The sequence below is a fragment of the Emydura macquarii genome, unplaced genomic scaffold (genome assembly GCF_026122565.2).
Source record: "Emydura macquarii macquarii isolate MOO-44397 ecotype Brisbane River unplaced genomic scaffold, CSIRO-AGI_Emac_v2 contig_2368, whole genome shotgun sequence".
NCBI classification, from domain to species: Eukaryota; Metazoa; Chordata; order Testudines; family Chelidae; genus Emydura; species Emydura macquarii.
The window spans coordinates 30821-42337 of NW_027132505.1; the positions used below are offsets into that span (position 1 = coordinate 30821).

The window sequence follows — 11517 nt, forward strand, 5'->3', positions numbered from 1 at the left end:
AGAATTGAAAACCAAACCAGAAACAGCTAAGAACAATTCTCAGAGTCATGGGATGCTTTCCTGGCAGTATCTCACTGATCCTATTAAGTATTTGGGTGGCCCCTTACCCGCCCCTGATCTTCATCCTCTTCCTTTCTGCCCTGTTTCTATCCCCCTCCTATGAACTTTGCCTATTTAACTAGTTGGATTTTTATCAGCAAAATTTGTTTGTTCTAAATTGTGTAATACAATTAATTGATTTACATTTTACCATTCATGTTATAGATACGTTTCAAATGTATCCAAGGTTAGTTAGCAAATGGCTGATACATTGTGAGCTGTTAATGTGCTATGAGAAGTTTAGGTGCCATTGGTTATGTCTGTTTGTTCTGTGTGTGTTTGTAGCTATTTAAAAATATAATAAAAACATAACATGACAAACCAAAGCCAGACCCAACAACTGCCCTGGCCCTGGCTCTGTCTGCCCTGCCCCGGGGCTGTGACACTGGCGGTGACTCGCTGCAGCTCAGCCCGGCCCGCTGGGAACAGCAGGAAGGGAAACGCCCCAGCCAGCGCCAGCCAAACCGGCTTCTCTGAGCTCAGAGAAGGGAAAGTGAAACTAACCCGCAGCGGCTGTTCCCGGCCCGGGCGGAGGAGCCATGGCTGCTGCCGGGGAGCTGGCCGGGAGCTTCCAGGACGAAGTGACTTGCTCCGTCTGCCTGGAGTATTTCACAGATCCCGTGTGACTATTGAGTGTGGGCACAACTTCTGCCGAGCCTGCATCAGCCAGTGCTGGGGGGAGTCGGAGCCAAACTTCCCCTGCCCCCAGTGCCGAGAACCCGCCCAGCAGAGACACCTGCGGCCCAACAGGCAGCTGGGCAACGTGGTGCAGTTAGTGAAACGCCTGAGGCTGCAGGCGGTGCCGGAGCCCGAGGGGGCAGAGTGTGTGAGAGACACCAGGAGGCTCTGAAACTCTTCTGTCAGGAGGATCAAGCCCCCATCTGCGTGATCTGCAGAGAGTCCCGGGCTCACCGCGCTCACACCGCGCTGCCCATCGAGGAGGCTGCCCAGGAGTACAGGGTAGGTGCAGTTATCGCCATGGCTGGGAGTTACAGGCCCAGCCTCTGCACTCACAGAGCCCCTGGCCTGGGTCTGAGCAGCCCCGGATTGGAACCTGGGAAGTGCCCGATCCCGGGACCAAAGAACGTTCCTGGGGCTGATGGTGCTGGGGAGGAGCCGGGCCGGGCCCAGCAGCTCTGCCCGGGGAGTTCCCTTGGAGCTGGGGTCAGTCACTTTTCAGTGGGTTGGAGAAGGGGACGTGGTTCCCCAGCCTCTGCTCAGTGACGATCCCAGGGCACAAAGCAAGGACCCGAACCAGCCCCCAGAGCCCTTGTCTGTGTTTGCAGGAGCAAATCCTGAGCCGCCTGCAGCGTCTGAGGGAGGAGAGAGAAGAGCTGCAGGGCCTGAAATCCGACTGGGACAAGGAGAGCGAGAGGCTCCTGGTAGGTGCCCTGCCCCGCCCAGCAGGTTTGCACAGGGGCGCCAGCGACAGCAGCAGGGGGAGTCTCTGCCCTGTTTGGTGTCTGTAATTCAGGAGGGTGAAGGATTTCCAGGGTCGATGCAGTGAGGGAGTTTAGGGCATTTTAACTAGCGCGGGGCAGACTCTGCTCTCAGGTACCTGGTGTAAATCAGGAGTGACCCACTGCAGTCAGTGGGGTTAGGGTCAGATGCTCTGTGACCCTGGTGTTAATTCCCACTGAAGTCAGGGGGTCACACAGGGCAGCTGGGAGCAGCCTCTGGCTCTGCCTCTGTAGCACTGGGGGTGAGAGGAGACTAGAACTGCTGAATGTGCACAGGTGTCGCAGGGGGTCAGGGTGAAGCTGGGGAGACATTTGCTGCTCCCAGGGTTTGAGTGTCAGACATTTCCAGTGATGCCATCGGGTGTTTGGGCAGCAGCGTTTGCCAAGGCCTGGTCTACACTGAAATCTGTTGCTGGTACCGTGATGGGGTTTGGGGGGATGATTTTTGGTGACATTTTTTACTCCTGGCCAGAGCCCTGGTGTAGACACAGTTCTACTGGCAGAGAAGTGACATGAAACGCTCTGTGCAGCCTGGACAAGGTTTGTGCCATTTCCCATGATGCCCCGCTCTCCCCGTGTCCCTGCCCTGCCCCTCTCTGTGCCCCCCAGAGGCAGACGGAAGTGGAGAGGCAGCTGGTGGTGTCCGAGGTTGAGCAGCTGCGCCAGTTCCTGGCTGAACAAGAGCGCCTCCTGCTGGCCCGGCTGGGGGAGCTGGACGAGGAGATCGGGAGGAGGAGGGAGGAAAACAGCACCCAGCTGTGCGAGGAGATTTCCCGGCTCAGCGCCCTGATCACGGAGCTGGAGGGGAAGTGTCAGCAGCCGGCGCCTGAACTGCTGCAGGTGAGACCGTGTCAGATGTTCCCAGAGCCCAGCGCAGGGAGGGGACGGCCCCTGAGTCACTTGGGGCTCACAGGGTAACTCAGTGCAGAGAGCGCGGCCTGGGGAGTCTGCAGGGCCAGGGGCCCGAGTCTGCAGAGAGACAGGAGTTTGGGCCGTCAGGGAGGGAAGGAGAGGGAGGCTGGTGAAAGGCTGTTCCAGCCCCAGGGCTCAGTGCAGGGGCCCGGCCGTCCCTGCAGAGCAGCTGGTGGGAAAGGGGCTCTGCTCGCACTAGCACAGCCCTTTAGTGCCTCCACCCCACTGGGGAGCAGCCTGTGGGGCTGGGGCTGTGGGAGCAGAGTGACCCGTCTGGGGCAGTGGCTGGGCTGGGCCGTGGGCACTGACTCTCTGCTCTGTCTCTCGTTCCCCTCTAGGGTGTCAGAAGCGCCGTGAGCAGGTACGTCCGGGCTCGTCTGCCCCTCACGCCCCGTTGTGCTGGGAAGAGGCTCAGAGACCCGGCTACAGACCCAGCCCCCAGATCCCCGACAGTGGGACGGTCTCACCCTCTGGATCCAGCCGCCCTTCCCCCCCATTGCCCTGGGACAGCTGGAGCTGTGACTCTGAGACCCATCCTGGGGAGGGGATCGCCCCACAGCTCTGGGCTGGAGAACCCTCCCTGGGGCTGGGTTGGCTCGGGATCATTACTGGGGCTGGGGCCTGTCACCCCGAGGGCCCAGCTGGGACCTGGCCCCAGCTCTGTCATGACCCAAAGCCTGTCCCAAGAGAGGGGGGCCCAGGGGCCTGTAGAGAAAGAGCCGAGTGTCCCAGCTCACATCTCAGAGGGGCCGTTTTCATGTCCCAGAACCCCACCACCACCTGGGGACCAACCAGGCTCCTCAGAGCCTGAGAGGAGATGCTGAGGAGCAGCTGGGCCTGGAGAATGGGCCCCTCTCTCAGCCCTGGGAGCGGCCCCTCCAGGTCCTGGTGGGGAACATGGGCCGGGCTGGGTGTGAGGGGAGCTGGGGCTGGCGCTGCCCAGGCTGTGTTTTCTCTCTGGACAGAGAGAGGCTGCCAGTCCCCAGGCTGGGCCCCGGCAGATTGTGCAGGCACTAAATTCCCTGGGCAGCAGAGGTCACGGCCCTGTTAGCTCTGCCTGTGGCCCCAGCTCCCACCCGCTCCCCTTTCTGGCTTTGGGCGGCAGGGACCTGGGGCCGAGGAGGGGGAGGAATAAACACACTCATGTCTCTGCAGGGGAGAGAAGGCGACGTCTCCACATCCGGTGCCCAAATCCCCTGAGCTGGAAAAGAGAATCCGGGATTTTGCTCGAGAGGACAATCTCCAGGGGGCTGTGACGGGATTCCTGGGTAAGGGACGCTCCGAGGGTTTCTCTCTTACAGTGTCCGGGCAGGGACAGGTGGGGGACTCCCACGGGGAAGCTGCAGAGCTGAGACTGCAGGAGGGGAGGCCCCCGTTGGCTGGGTTATTTCACTCCCTGAGTGTTCATACCGAGCGGGGCAGATCATTCGCAGTCACTGCCGCTCTGGCCTGGCCAGCTGAGCTCAGGGGCTGACTCTCCTGCAGCTGCTGCTGTTCAGAATTTCTGGGTGTTTCTCTCCGGCTCCGATTTGCTGCTCACTGCTCTAGCTCTGCAGTTCAGCCAGCTGAGGTTGAACATGGAGCTGCCACGAGGATCCACAGGGCGAGAATCTGGGTCTGTGGGTCCGTGGGCAATTGCTGCATCCACACCCGCAGCCAGCACTGCTGGTGGGGCAGCCATTGATGGGCTGTGAGCTTGTGGGGCCAAGCACCCCTGGATGTCCTGGGTCCTGCCCAGAGGCCCTGGCTGGCAGGGCCACCCACCCTTGGCCCAGGCAAGCTGTTTAAGGCCTAGGGGAAACTCCTGGAGGCTGCCTTGGTACAAATGTAATTCCCTGACCTGCTGCTGGGTTAGACCCTCCCTTGTTCTTGCTTCTTTGCCTTGTCCCAGCCCTGTCCCAGCCCTGCTTCTGCCTTGGACCCAGCCCTGCTCCTGCCTTCCTTGACCCAGATAATTGAGTTCTAACTCTCAGCTCCCATTCCTGGCTCTGGCTCTGGTTTGACCCTCTGCTTGGGCATTCAGCTTCTGGCTCTGGCTCTGGCCCTTGGTTCCATTTCTCAGCACCTGACGCCTGCTCTGATCGCTGTGCTTGGCTGCCTGTGTCCTGGCTCCTGACAGCCACGCTGCTGGGCTGTGATTGTCTCTGTTTGGAGGAGGGGAGCAGGGGGTTGGTGGATTTCTGAGCTCCAGGGAAGCTGTTCTGAGCAGAAAGGCAGATTTCCCATTAAGACATGGATGGCTGAGAACAGGAGCTTGGCGTGAAAGTGCCTTCCCCACTGCAACCATCCCTGCGGCAGCGCCCTCCTGCTGGGAAACGAGAGAGTCTCCCTCCAATGTGCCCTACGTGGGCAGGGACAAGCGGGATATTTCTTGGGAACGTTGGTAGCTGGTCAGCGTGAGACACGTTATCACAGACAGACTCAGGCCAGGTTGTCAGCTCCCTGGTGTCAGTGGAGCTTTGCTGATTTACACCAGCTGAGCATCTGGCCCTAGTGTTTGAGCACCTTAGGGCAGATTTTCAGAGGTATTTAGGTGTGTGGTGGGATTTTCAAACACCCCAGAGCAGGTTAAGCACCTACCTCCCATTGATTTCAATAGGAGTGAAGTGTCTGAGCTGCTTCAGCACTTGGACAAATCTCCCGAGGTGTCTGTCTGCATCTTTAGGTGCCTAAATCCCAGTGAAAAGCTGCTTCTTGGGCCTTAGGCCTGGTCAGCACCAGAAAATCAGATCGGCAGAACTGTCTGTCAGAGGCATGAAAAATGCACACCCCTAAGTGGCGTAGTTAAGCTGACCTATGTCCCTGCCTCTCAGGGACGTGGGGTAACTGCACCGATGGGAGAACCCCTCCATCGGCATAGGGAGCGTTTACACTGAAGTGCTACAGTGGGGCAGCTGCAGCAGTGCTACTGTAGCGGTTTAAGTGTGGACAAGCCCTTAGTGCCTCTTCTCTCACTGACATCGTATCATCTGGAAGCTGTGATGGAATGATTGTTAGCACTGGTGATACAGGGACTGGGACTAATTATTTCTTTTTCTTTTTCTATCTTTCCTTCCAGAGGGGCTGGCTGCAGAGAGAGGTGAGAATCCTGAGTAGCTGTTTTAGGGCAGTGTTACCCACACACTAGGGCACCGCACCTTTTCCCAGTCTGTAGGGCTCCAGGCGTACCCCTGTTAAAGCACCTCCACCCCCAGTCCGTAGGACTCCAGGGAAAGGCACCTACATTTACCCAATTCACACTCTAGGGCTCAGGGTCACAATTTCCCAATCCATAGGGCTCCGGGCATAATTCTCTGCGGGTTTGCAGGATCTTTTACCTGTGAAGGAGCCTTACACAGTAATATCCCTATTCTCCATTTATTAATAATTACCAAACATAGTACACATGCTAAGCATACAGGGCTGTGCTCACCAATCCTCATCAGGCAGGCGGACTTTCCCTGTTAGCCAGGCAAGGTCAATCTCATCTGGATTCTGGTTGCTGCATGTCAGGGTTGTGCAGAGGATTCTAGCAGGTCTGATCTTGGGCGGTGTCTTGGAGGTGGATTCTTCTTCTTCCTTCAGGTCTTTCCTTCTTATTTTTCTTGTTCCCCTTTTTTCTTCTAGCTGGTCTGCCTCTTGGACCCCAGTTTTTATAGTGAAACATGAGTCCTGCTTAGCTACACCTTAACCAATCATATTACAAAATAAATCTTTGACCAATCTTAACGTATTGGAAAATAATTCTTTAAGCAATCGTACCCGACCACCTTAATTAACCACACTTAGTTCTCTTAGTTATGCAACAGCAGAAACAATCAAAGAACCAAACAGAAATCATTCAATACCCAATAGAGAAGTGGGTCCCATACAGACAAAACAATAAGAAGTGTAAATTTTACAACCACAGTCGTCAATAAGTGATTCCTTGCCAGGCAGATGCTATCAAACAACGTTTTCTTTAAGCATCTTAAGATCTGTTTCTGTATCTGGTGGTGGTCGGTACTATTAGGACAGTAGCACCTTCTTAACAGCCCGATACTCCATTGTCTGGATGTAATGTCAGGAGGGTGAAGATGTGACTGCATGCTGCTTAGCTTATGGCTGCTGTCTCTCCTGCTATGGCTGTTACTGCTTAGCCAAAAAACAAGGCCTCAGACCTTACAGCAGGGCACAGCAGCTGCTGGGAGCCTGTTCCCCTGTATGGAGCAGCCCCTGGGCTGGGCGGGTGTGCAGTGATCTGCACAGGAGAGAAACCCAGCAGGTGAACGTGGGACAAGAACATGGGTCAGAAAAGACAAAACAGAGTCAGAACCTGTCCAGCCCTGGGCTGTTGTGAGACGGTGCAGAGCTGGGTGCGGTGGGAACAGGCCCATGTACCTGGCTAGAGCGGCTGCTGCACCGTCAGGGCTGTTTGTGTCAGGACAGCAGGGTCTGCCCCCCCTGCACTGGACCCCGCTCCGGGTGCCCCTGCAGTGTGAATTCTCACCTCTCTCTCTCTGCTGGTTTGTTCCAGGACTCAGAAGAGCCCGAGGATTTGCAGGTAACCGAGGCCAAACCTGTGTCAGTGACTCCAGCCCCTCCCCTGGCAGAGATTCACTCCCTGCAGCTGCTCCTGGCACCAGCGCCATGTAGTGCCTGAAACCTGGGCTCCCTCCCTGTGACCGGCCAGAGTCAGCACATCCCGGCTCCCCTCCCACCGGCCCCGGCACGGCTGGGCTCCGGCCAGTTCTGAGCCCGGCCCATGAGCCTGTTGGGATCCTGAGCTCGTCTTCCCGGTGCCTCATCCTAGGGAATCACTGACCCTGGGGAGCATCCTGTCCCCTCCCCCTGTCACCTGTCCTGGGCAGGGCACCCCAACCTGTCACCCCTCCCGGGCAGAGTCCCAGGCCCTGAGAGACTCGCTGGCTGCCCCAGGCTGGCCAGGCCCAGGGTGTCCAGCAGGGCTGTTGGTGCTGAGGCCGCGCTCGCTGCCAGAGCTCCCAGCCCGGCCCGTTGCCCGGCGCTGACCCCCCCTGCAGGTGGGAACGCTGCTGCTCTGATGGCTGAGCCCCCCCCTCTGCCGCTGCCTCTGCTGCTGAGCTCACCGGCTCACCTCGTGCTGGGACCAGTGCGGCGCTGCTGGGCGGCTCCTTCCCTTGGCACCTGGATTATCCGTGTCTGGGGAGAGTGGCCCGGGTACGTGGGCAGGGACCTGCTCAGAGACACACGCCCTGTGCTGCACCCAGAGACCAGCCCGGGGCAGGCAGCAAAGTGCCACCATCCTGGGATTAACCCTTTCCTTCCAGCCACCCCACCAGCCCCCGACCGGGCAGTGCCAATCGACTCCCCCTGCTCTGATCCCAGGGACCTGTGTCTGGTGCTCGGGGAGTGGCTGGGAGACCGTGTGTGCCTCCCTAGGGCCTGTCCTTCCCACCCGTCTCGTCTGAGCCCCCTGTGCTTATCTGCTTCCTCACCCCCCATTTCCCCCTGGCTCCTGCCCCTCACCTCTGTGCCCTCCTTGTATCCACCCCTCCACTAGCCCCCCTCAGCCCTCCTTGTGCCTGCCCCTTCCTCACTCCCCTGTGACCCTGGCACCCACCTCTACCCTCCCCCTCTGCCTCTTGATGTCTGCCCCTTCCCTCCCCCCATCTCCCTTTTAGTGCCCACCACACCCCTCACTTCCCCGCATGCCTCTCTGGTGCCTGCCCCACCCCTCACCTCTTCGTCCCCTCATCACCTGCACCTTCCCCCGCCCCATCCTTGGCCCACCTGGTGTCCCCCACTCCCCACGGGACCCCTCTGACACTGGGGTCTGCCCCTTCCCCTGTTCCCCTCTAGTCCTCTGGGGCCAGCCCCGCTTTCACTCCTCCTCTGCCTCCCGGGGCTCCTCTTCCCCCTTACACCCGCCTCTCCCATCACCCCACTCTGCCCCCTGCCACCAGCCCTTACTCTGCCCTCCGGTGATCACCCCTGCCCTAGACACCCCTGCTGCCCCCGGGCTCATGCCTCACTCTGTGCCCCTGGTGCCTGCCTGTTCCCTCCCCCCTGCTCCTGGCACCTGCCCCACTCCTCCCCCCACCCTGGCACCTGACCCTCCTCTTCACTCCGCTCTGCCCCCCTAGAGCCCCCCTCTCCTCATTCTCCTGCCTCTTGGAGCCTCCCCCCCCTTGCCTCACCCCCTCTGCCTCCTGGCACCTCCTTCCCTTGCTTCCCTGCACCCCCTGGAACCTGCACCTCCCTTCACCCCCCTCTGTCCTCCTGGTGCCTCCTCCTTCCCTTCCCCCACTGCCCTTGTGCCTGCCCCTCCCCTCTGCCCCTCCTCTGCCTCTCCCAGCATCAGCCTGTCCCCTCCCCTGTCCCAGGGCTGCCCTCCCCTGCCCTGCCCCCGCTGACACCTTTGTGGACATAGTCTGCGGCCCTCCAGGGATTTGTGGCACACAGGTTGAAAACCACGGCTCTAGAGGGAGAACAGAGTGAGAGGTGAGATACCCTCCTGTCATATTTATGGGGATAACTGTAATGTCAGTTAATGTAAGTGGGGGAGACTGGGGGTGGGTGGGTTGTAACGGGAGCTCAGACACTGACCTTTCTCACTGTCCAGTTCTGATCGCAGCGTCTCTAGAGGGAGAAAAGGGTGAGAGGTGAGATTTCATTCTGTCATGTTTATGGTGAAGTTCCTATTATTGTTTTGGGCAGCTGGGCTGTTGTTATGAAATAGAGAAACAAATAGAAGTGTGGAGACTGAATTGCATAGTGGCGTCTGCAGCACCACATGCACTGCCCCCCCCCCACGTGGATAAAGAGGCAGCCTAGGGAGGGTTTACTCAGCAGCACGAGCCGCATGTACCTGTCTCCTTATAAGGAAATAAAGTGACCCCACCTGCTGGTGCGTGGTCAGCAAGTGCCCAGGATAATTGTAATCACCTGGTTGGCTGGTTCATACGTGCCCGGGAAATCAGGAGCACCTGGTTGGCTAAACTCCAAGCCATGACCTTAGAAGGTCATGCAGCAAATAGCAACCAATGGGGCTTAGCCTCTGCTGACCAGGGGAAACTATAAAAGTTCAAACCCAGGTGGCAGAGAGGAATTGAATCTACCCGGCACCCTGTGTATATCTGGGTCGTGTCGGCTCCGCGGGCTGACGCATCTTTCCCAGCCCGCTTCACTGTGAACTGATCACTCACAGTGGCTCTCTCCCGTCTGCAGTATCTAAAGCAAACGGCAACTGAATCTGGCCAGCATGGTATACCTGTATATAATGTTTGTGAGTGTGGATTAACTGTTCTCTGGTGTGTTTGTCTTGTAACCTCTTTGGGGAACTCCAAAACCGGGCACCCTAGTGTCACATGCTGGCAGCCATGCGTTGATCCAGGAGAGATCACAAAATGCTAAAGTCTTGCGTGGCACATTTTGTCCTTTCATGCACGGAGTTCTCCTGCCCTTTGCTATCATTGTTTGCTGTGCAATTGCTTGCTGTGAAACTGTTTATTATAGAAATAGAACTGTTTTATTATAAGGATAGGATTGTTTATTGTAAAATAAAGGGTTTATTGATTAAGCAAACCCCCAGAATCATCACTGTCTCGCTAACCCCCTGAATCCCAAACCGAACCTATCTGAGAGTTTTTCTCTCCGTTTCCACAGTAACAAGGTGTCAATACGTTAATTTACATTTCAACAACATGCTTCTAAACAGATTGTTAGCAATGGAATTAACATTTATTTTGTCTTCACTCACATGCCTTCCTCTTTGCAGCCGCTCACCTGGCAAAGGCTGAAGGCCTGGTCTCTGCCTGCGTGCTGGGGAGCAAAGCAGGGACTACAGCCAGTGACCCCCGGACCTGGCCCCGTTGGCTCCAAGGGCAGGTTGTGGGTCATGGAGGGCAGCATCTGGCCTGTAGTGTATGACCCTGAGTCTGCATCAGTTAGATACACAAACCTCCTGCCCCGAAATGAACATGCAGAGGGATGGGACCGTCCCACTGAGATTCTCTCTCCTGTTCCTTGTGTCTGTTCCCAAAGGGACACGCAGAGAGAAGGAGACGGTGGAGTGTGAGTTTCAGAGAGTGCAGGGGGCTCTGAGAGGAGGATTAGCAGAGGAGTAGAGAGAAGGAGGAGAAGGAGACTCTGGAGAGACTCTGGGAAACGTAGCCAAACTCTCCCAGCAAAGCTCCTCCCGGCCATGGCACCGAGACAGAGGAGAAGTGTCAGCTTGGCTCCTGAAGGTGAAACAGCACCAAAAATCCCCCCATTCCCTCACTGCATGTATTGGATTAAAATGAACTCGCCTCCTTGTGAGGGGCCCTGGTGCTGCAGGGAGGTGATAAGTTTACTTGCTCAGTGTAGGAGGGCTATATACTGACTCACATTCATGGTATTCCAACATGGAGGAAAACTGCTAAGGATGGTCCATTAGTGAAATAATTCCTTACAGAAACACAGAGCTGGAAAAATAATCACTGATTAGACCTTAAAATAGTTCACTGCATAACATGACAAAAAGCACAAAGAACGGCTCATTCAAAGAACATAGTCATTGTTCACCTACACTGGAATAAAAACAACGAGAGTTCTGTGGCAAACTTTAAAGTGCCACTGAACTCTCGTTGTTTTTGCTGTATACAGACTAACACGGCTACCCCTCTGGAACTACACTGGAATAGTTATAATTTCACCAGGACATACACCAGACATTAAGATTAAGCTAACAATGGTGTTTCTTTTGCTTTTCCTTTTTTTAAAAACAAAATCATATATAATTGCATGTCACTATAGCAACATCCATAACAGAGCAGTTTGCTATGATCAATTTGGTAGTGCAAACTTTACCCCCAAAAGAACAAAATAAATTAAAAAACTTTAAAAAATTGTGAAGACTAGTTTGTCACAGGAATACATCACAGCTACAGTATAAGTTAGAATAGAAATAGGACACTAGGACACTAGAAATAGTATAGAATAGTATAGAAATAGGACACTAGAATAGAATAGAATAGAAATAGGACACTAGCATGCACAATATTGTATCAATAGAGTAATGGAGCAGTAATCATTTCACTGGAGAGACAGTGTTGTAAACCGTGGA

At 56.0% G+C, this 11517-nt stretch overlaps 1 pseudogene; it reads left to right on the plus strand.

Annotated features, from left to right (window-relative positions):
• The first annotated feature begins 413 nt into the window (after nt 1-413).
• Nucleotides 414-7334, plus strand: LOC137161704 (zinc finger protein RFP-like; annotated as a pseudogene).
• The last annotated feature ends 4183 nt before the right edge of the window (nt 7335-11517 follow it).